Source organism: Bactrocera tryoni, chromosome 1 (genome assembly GCF_016617805.1).
Source record: "Bactrocera tryoni isolate S06 chromosome 1, CSIRO_BtryS06_freeze2, whole genome shotgun sequence".
Classification (NCBI taxonomy): Eukaryota; Metazoa; Arthropoda; class Insecta; order Diptera; family Tephritidae; genus Bactrocera; species Bactrocera tryoni.
Window position 1 is genome coordinate 75,654,306 of NC_052499.1, and position 8,687 is coordinate 75,662,992.

Consider the following 8,687-nt stretch of genomic DNA (forward strand, 5'->3'; position numbering starts at 1 on the left):
CCGTTCGTGTGTTCCCATTGCACTTTGGTTGCTGTGATGCGTCGCTTTGGCGCTGCTTACCTACTTTTCGGCGAGTTCATGTCAAAAGTCAAAACGAGTGTGGCAACTGCACGGCAAGTAGTTGTATCTTGCTGGAGCTAAAACAAAAAATTTCAGTTTCTCATATTTTAATAGGGTTTCGACATTTTCCACTAAGCAGATGCGCCAATATGCATGCGGAGCTTCCGCCACCAGCACTCCTTGGGCAATGGCGTTGTCACGCGGCAGCAAATTTTGCACATTAATTTAACTAAATATTCGCATGCAACTGCGCTGCTGCAACCACTGTCAAGAAACTGGTTTTTACGGCTTTTGCTGTTGCTAACGCGTCGCTATTGTCAGGCTGCGCAGGTGCAGCATCTGTCAAAATGTGCCTAACGGTGTTTTGCTAGTTATTTTTATTTTATTGCTTTCGGTTTGTTGTTCTGCTTGCGCTTGTTGTTGCTGTTGCCTAACAACAGCGGCTGCCATTTAGCATATTCTCGCTGTTGGATGGCTGCGGCCAGCACTTCACCAGTCTTCACCGCTCTGCCACATCCAGTGACATTTGCTTGCAACACAAGTGTGCGGCTGTGCACTCGCAATGGCAGTAATTTTTCTTAATGAATGCGCGAATATCCAAACGGTTTTAATGCGCCAGCATATTGCCATTGGCTGGCTAGATATATAAATTACCCACCCAGTGTATATCTGATATATCTTTATGTTTATAAATGTGTGTGTGAGTATGTAATATGCGTGTTGGTGTATTATGAAGGAACACTTTGATCTAAGTTGCTGGTTTTTTTATTCTTCTTATTTGTTGTTTTGTTGGCGGTAAAGTTGCAAGTTCTTTGTATTTGCATGTGTTTGTTGTTGTTTGCAAAGAGCAAAAGTAAAATTATTACTCACTGACTTCTAATGTTGCCTGCGGTTGTTGGTGGTCTGTTATTCAAAGAACTAAGTAGCACTCATGGTGATATATTTGATGTTTTTGCCGAGAGGAGACTAAGTCTTTATGCTCGTATATATGAATGAGGCAATATTTGTATGCTACAAAGAATTGTTACCATAAATATATTTTTCTTATAGGTTATATCTACTTGCAAGTCATGAAAAAACTCGTTTTGTCTTAAATACCTTTTGAATAGACATTTTTGATAAATAAAATGTGGCCATTTACACCATTTTATGTATATAATAATTCATTTTAAAAATTTGGATCTTCCCTGATAACTTAATCATCTCCAGGAAATGTACATTTCATAGTGTGGCTGAAAAAATCCAAATTACGATAATCTAAATTGTACGCTCAAAACTCCTTCGATTATTACCTAAGAAATGTATTAAAAATGTCGTGCCAATATTTCAAGTTCATGGGTGTATCCTTTTCAGAGAAAATTTGGCTCAGATTAGTTTGCATATACTAGAAGAGCAAAGCCTAAAAAGCCTTATTTGCCTCATAGGCCCAAACAATTTCGTTCGAAATTCGGAAAAATGTATCTACTAAGTCTACGGCATTACCCACGTACATACACCTAAAAAGTGAGGTCAAATGTCTTTCTTCGGCTATACTAACTTATATGTTGCTGTCTGGATAACTTCTTGGATCTTTGTTTTATATAAAATACTTCAATTAAGAGTCTGGAGCCAGCAGTAAAAATATCCGTAGCTCAAGTAGCTTGGTGATCTATAATAGCTTGATCTGTTTCGCAAAAATTGTTCTGCACCTAAACCGAAACATTGGATATATATATAACTGTATATATTTAGTTGTACGATAAGGTGCAACTATAAAAATTTCATATATTATAGACATAGTTTTGTGTTTCAGCATTTTCTATATAAATATATTTTTTTGATTACCTCGTGGCATTAAAAATCATTTACAATGTCGATAAAAAAATGTTAAATATCTATAACTTGAATTCCCAAATAAAATCTAAGCTTTTATTTCACTAGCTAAAAATAAAAACGAGTTTTTAATTAACGTGCACTGCAAGAAAGTTGCTTATAATTGCAATTATCGCAAGCGTTTTCATTAAAACTAAATTAAATGGTAAACAAAACGGTCACACCGCTGCCGATTACAGTCACATTGGCAACCGCAGAGAGCAACAAGCGAAAAGTGTTGGAAAAAGTAATTCGCTATTTAAATCAAATCAATTGGCAAAGTTAGAAGAGCGAAAAAAATGTGTGTCAACGCCAGCGGCTGTCATGCGAGCTGATCAAACGAACATAAAATGAAACGCAAATGAGCACTCACATATATACACATACATACATACATATGTACATACCTGTTAATTGTTATTACATATAGCATGGTTTCAGTGATATGACTACATATGTACATATATCTGTATGCTAGTAATTGTGCCTCACAAATGTCTATCTTTGTGTGAAATCGAAACTGTAAATCTGTATGTTGCACAAAGATTGTTGTTATAAATAGCTTACCAGAATATACGAGTATAATGAATGTGAAAGTGTGAAAAAATGGCAAAATCAGTAGAGCATAGCAGGTTTACACACTTTCAGCAATTTGCACGCTAAAAGCGCTGCCGCGAGCAATTATTTTGCAATTCTGTAGAACTGTATGCTATTCACCATTTCTTTCTTCCTTCTTAAATTATTTTTTGTTCCTTTTGCAAAGATTCATTTTAAGTTTTAAGTTTTAAGTTTTATATGTTAAGTTTTAAGTTTTATGTTTTAAGTTGTAAGTTGTAAGCTGTAAGTTGTAAGTTGTAAGTTTTAAGTTGTAAGTTGTAAGTTGTAAGTAGTAAGTTGTAAGTTGTAAGTTTTAAGTTTTAAGTTTTAAGTTTTAAGTTTTAAGTTTTAAGTTTTAAGTTTTATATTTTAAGTTTTAAGTTTTAAGTTTTAAGTTTCAAGTTTCAAGTTTTAAGTTTTAAATTTTAAGTTTTAAATGTTAAGTTTTAAGTTTTAAGTTTTAAGTTTTAAGTTTTAAGTTTAAGTTTTAAGTTTTAAGTTTTAAGTTTTAAGTTTTAAGTTTTAAGTTTTAAGTTTTAAGTTTTAAGTTTTATTTTAAGTTTTAAGTTTTAGTTTTAAGGTTTTTTTAAGTTTTAAGTTTTAAGTTTTTTTAAGTTTTAAGTTTTAAGTTTTAATTTTAAGTTTTAAGTTTTAAGTTTTAGTTTTAAGTTTAAGTTTTAAGTTTTAAGTTTTAAGTTTTAAAGTTTTAAGTTTTAAGTTTTAAGTTTTAAGTTTTAAGTTTTTGGTTTTAAAGTTTTAAGTTTTAAGTTTTAAGTTTTAAGTTTTAAAGTTTTAAGTTTTAAGTTTAAGTTTTAAGTTTTAAGTTTTTAAGTTTTAAGTTTTAAGTTTTAGGTTTTAAGTTTTAAGTTTTAAGTTTTAGGTTTTAATTAACAATTTTCATTTTAAATATTTAATTTTTAAGTTTTAAGTTTTGGATTTAGATTTAATTATGGTTTTAATTTTAATTTTAATCTGGATTCTAATTTTATTTTAATATCAAGTTTAATTAAAATTTTAATATTAACTTATAATCAAATTTAATTTAATTAACCACTAAAAACCAATATCTGCAAAAGAGGCCATTAAGCTGAAACCCAATCAATTACTAGCATTTTCGCATGCAAAATTCGCCTTTAATTATAAAATCCACTTGTTCGAGCAAAGGCTTAGTTAGTTAGTTGGCTGGAACCAACCTTGCAGACGATAAGCATCTTCAACGTTTGCTCAAATAGCAATTACTCGCAACTGCAAAAGGCAGAAGAATGTGTCGGAGCCTAAAAACTAGTGAGCACGTCGCAAACAACAACAATAACTACATAAGTAAATAATGAACCGCCGCAGTGGCGCTGCCAGCAAACAGCAACGGCAAAAGTCGCTCGCGCTGCCCAAAATGCCAATTTAAATTGACTGAAACTAAAATAATTGCCGAACTAAATCCAGCAGGGAATTGAGTTGTGGCAACAGTGAACGAGTTAGAGCTCTAAAAGCCACAGGAGAACTAGGCGCAGAAAGAGAGTGCAGGAGAGGGAGCGTTTGGGGGTACATATGCAAGTGTAAAGATCTAACTAAAATTGATTAGACAAAAGCAAAAATCAGCTACAATTTACATGGCAGGCTTAAGCGGATAAAAACGTTGCTGTCACTAAATGCAACAGTGTCCGCACAAGCAACCAAATAAAACAGAGAATAAGGAAAAATAATAAAGGGTAGCACGAAGCACACTAGTAAGTCTGGTAAGCTTTTCTGCATTTCCTCGCCTTTTCTTTGCTTCACTTGCTCGCGCATGCAACAACAACAAATGTAATGGTAAAATAATAATACAAAAATTCGCGCATAATTTATGCAAAATTGGCGAAAACGTAGCGGAAATCAGGTTAAACCGCACTCAGCGTTTAAGGTGGCGCGTCGGCAGCGGCAGTTCGATCGTGTAATCGATCAGACGTTTGCAACGACCGGTTAGGCCAGCAGGACCAACGCGGTGCGACTGGGGAATCACTATCCGGCTGTGGCTAGACCTGAGGCGTCTCTTCGGTGGCGCTGTACATTTTCACCGCAACTTTTTTTATTAGTTTTGTTACACATAAATATATGTATATATAGTTTCTTTTTTTTTATTTTTTTTCGATTTTTTTTTGTTATTTTTGTTGTTAGCATGCGTGCTGTCAAACAAGTTAACAAATCTGGTCAATTGCGGTAAATGTTGCAGTTTCCATAAGTAAGTACCGTTATCTAGTGCAATAAATCTATTGGGAATTGAAAACAAAAAAGAAACAAAAACACTTTATATGCACACACACGTGACTTTACACATATCTGTATACGTTTTACTCAATGAGCTGGTGAAAAGGCGCTTGACTTGCTGAATGAGTGGATTTCATGTTGACGAATATGTTCAGTAATGATTTGACATTAGACGCAACGGTGGGCGATAAAGGCATATGCATATATCTACATATATGTATGTACATTGTACATATGTATGTATATATGTATATGTTTAAATGTACGATGTATAGTCGTATTGTGCGATATTTATATCATTATTCGACGATAACTTACTGAACGTGGATTTGTGAAAGCAATAGTAGTGTTATTGCATTAACAATATTATAAATTAACATAGCAAGCGTACATTTGAAGTGATATGTTCAAGAGTAAAGTGCCATATAGAATTCAGCGCCTAAAGTTATGCAATTTTTTCAAATACATTTTTTTATTATTTTTTGTTGTGAAAAATATTTTTCAAAATTTGTTCCAAAAGTAATATAGAAAAAATTAAATATTCTTTATAGAATCTAATATTTTTCTCTCTAATTGTATTTTTATTTCTTCAACTTTTCGTTAAAATAAGACGAATTTGAAACACATAAAAAAAGAAGAAACGTTAACTTCGGCTGCACCGAAGCTAATATAACCTTCACTGGTGCATTTCTTTTAGTAACTATGTGTTCAGTTTATATGGAAGCTATGTGCTATAGTTAACCGATCTGAACAATTTTTCGGAGATTGCATTGCTGCCCTAGAAAATAACCTGAGCTAACTTTTGTGAAGATACATTGTCAAATGCAAAAGTTTTCCATACAAGAACTTGATTTCGATCGTTCAGTTTGTATGGCAGCTATATGTTATAGTGGTCCGATATCAGCAGTTCCGACAAATGAGCAGCTTCTTGAAGAGAAAATGACGTTTGCAAAATTTCAAAAGGATATCTTAAAAACCGAGGGACTTGTTGGTATATATACAGACGGACAGACGGATGGACAGACGTACAGACAGACTTTCGGACATGGCTAAATCGACTCAGTTTAATATTCTGATCATTGATATATATACTTTATAGGGTCTCCGACGCTTCCTTCTGGGTGTTACAAACTTCGTGACAAACTTAATATACCCTGTTCAGGGTATACAAATATTAACAAAGCAGATTGACAGCGATTAAGTTGGACTCCAGAAATTATACTATTATTAGTTTTTACACATAACAACAATATATAAAATACTATATTCTGAAAAAATTGTTGTTTAAAAAAATCTTTCCCAAAGTATATCCAAATATTTTTTGTTCAACTTCCTATGGTTTTTTCATAAATAGTCTAGATGAAATCACATATAATATATTTTTTCCACCAAATTCCTTTTTTTATTACTTAAACTTTTTTATACCACATAAGATATTAATAATATTACCAATTGCATACATTTAGGCGTCTAGCTTTTGTTTTGAAATTATGTAATAGCATTTTTTCTCTAAATTAATTTTTTTAAGCTTAGTTAAAATCTTTCTCACAGAATTAGAATTTTTTTGTTTAAAATGTTTAAAATGCTTAAAAAATTATTGCTGGATTACATACAAAAATGAGTTTGCGCAATTACAATTCTCAACGCTACGTCTTCGGTTCGTTATAACTTATAACTTTACGAGACTTTATGAAACGCATAAATATAATACAATTTTCAGTGAATTAAAATTTTCAACATTTTTGGTTTGTTTTGTTAACTGTTGCCGTTCATCCACAGTTCTCTGATGACTCATGCATTTCCACTTCCTATGCACTTACTTGCTATTTAACCAATTTCTTTTTGTTTAATAAACTTAAGCAGCCGCATTGACCTATTGCACACTTTAACATTTTGAACTGCAAAAGCTATAAGTCAAAAAGAGTGAGTGAAAAACTTGTTAGTGGGTGAAAAACACAAGCAGATTAAATCCAAAAATAAAACAAAATAAATGAGAAATATACACAAATGCAAGGAAGAGAGAAAAAAGGCTGTGAAGCACAAGGCAGATGCGCAAACTCTCACAAGAAAATTTTTCGGGGAAAACAAAAAAAAAAAACAAATAGAATACATGCGATCAGCAGAGGCGGAAAAAACGCTTTTATTTTATTTATTTTTGGTTCAAAAAGTAACCGTGCAATGCCGAAATATCAAATGGCATCGTGACCAACTGGAATTTATCACAAACCAACGAAATATTCTTATCACTGTGCAGCGATCGCGCCAAAGTCTGCAATGACACACATTCACACAGCGACTTAACAAAAGCGCAGAGAAAGCAGCGCTGAATTGGCAATAGAGTACGTTAAAGAAGGCAATGACGTTGGCAGTAATATTTGGCGAATGAACAAACGAGCAAATGACTCGCTGATATATAGCAGAATTGTTTATATGTATGTATGTAAATATGGTTATCCACCGTCACTTCTGTCGCGCTTTCTATTTGGCTTATAAATTATACAGAATCCGTTTTGGACCGAGCAGAACGCTAGCGAGCAAGTGATTGCCTACGCTTTCTATATACTATGTGTTGTCCAAGCTAATTATGTAAGTGTGATTTATAAATATTGATTTTTATATACGCTTATGCTTTATGTTAGTTTGAGAGAGTGTGGTTAGAATGAGTAAAAAGAATTGTATCAGGCTGGCTTCAAATAAATAAACAAAAATTAGAATTTGTCGTGGACCAAATATGTAAATCGCTAGAGCAGGAAGGGTTACAGAAATAGCAAATTGAAAGTTAACTTAGAAAAGCTTTTTTCGTTGAAAACGAAATTGTACAAAGCTTTTGAAAATTACAGATTTTCAATTTATAATAACTCTAGTTTGTTATTTTGTGTCTTTACGATGCTGAGCTTTTCATTCGAATATGTCTTTTGAGCTTTCAGAGAATTCTATTGTTGTTTGTAGAAATGTGCAAAATTCTAGTATTTGAATAAATGTTTGGGTGTTTTAGTTGCCACAAACCTTTTATGGCCTCAAAAAGCTTTGGAATTTTGCACTCAATGTTGAAATGTATGAATTATAAGACATACAAATAGAAATAAAAATTGCATTGAACTTTAAAAATTCTAGTATTCTGAGCTCAAACTTTAGATAAGCTTTATTTGTATTTTTGAGTGTTTCAGGTGCTAGAAAGCTTTTGCGGCCCTAAAAAACTTTAAAGTTGTACAGTCAGTGTTGAAATTTATGTATTTTAACACAAAAAAATCGAAATAGCAATAAAGTTTAAAAGCTTTAGTTTTCGGTGCTCAAAGTTTAGATAAGTTTTTCTTATACATTTCGATATTTTAGGTTCAACAAAGCTTTTGTAGCCTTAAAAAGCTTTGAACTTGCGCACTCAAGGTTGAATTTTAAGACATAGAAATCAAAATGATATTTTTGATCTAATTTAAGGCTGTTAATCGGCGCTTTAATCGTATAAAGACTTTCGCTAGCAAAAATAAGAGATCGAGTTAAATCTTACATTAAGTCGAACTTTCTGCTTTTGTTAAACTGTGTATTTATTTAATCTGTATGTAAAGGCTAAAAGTCTCTCTTTTAACTAATAAAATGCTCCGAAAGTAAGCTTGAGCTTTGAAAGATGAGGAAATTTTTAAAACTTGTGTTAAATAAATATAAACAAGAAGTTTGGAATGAATATCCGTACTTACTTAAAAGCTTTAAATTTTAAGTTGTGCTGTTACTCAAAAGCTTTTAAAAAGATATATAGTTGAATTATTTAGATTTTTCAAAAAAACTTATCAGGATTTTTATCTAATTTACATGCATTTATCATACAAAATAATTATATTTGGTCCGCCAGCTTTAGTGCTTTCATTTTATTATCGACAGTTTCGTTCATATACAAAGTTCAATTGGGAAGTTCATTATGGGAAATGCAAAACCAAATATTTCTC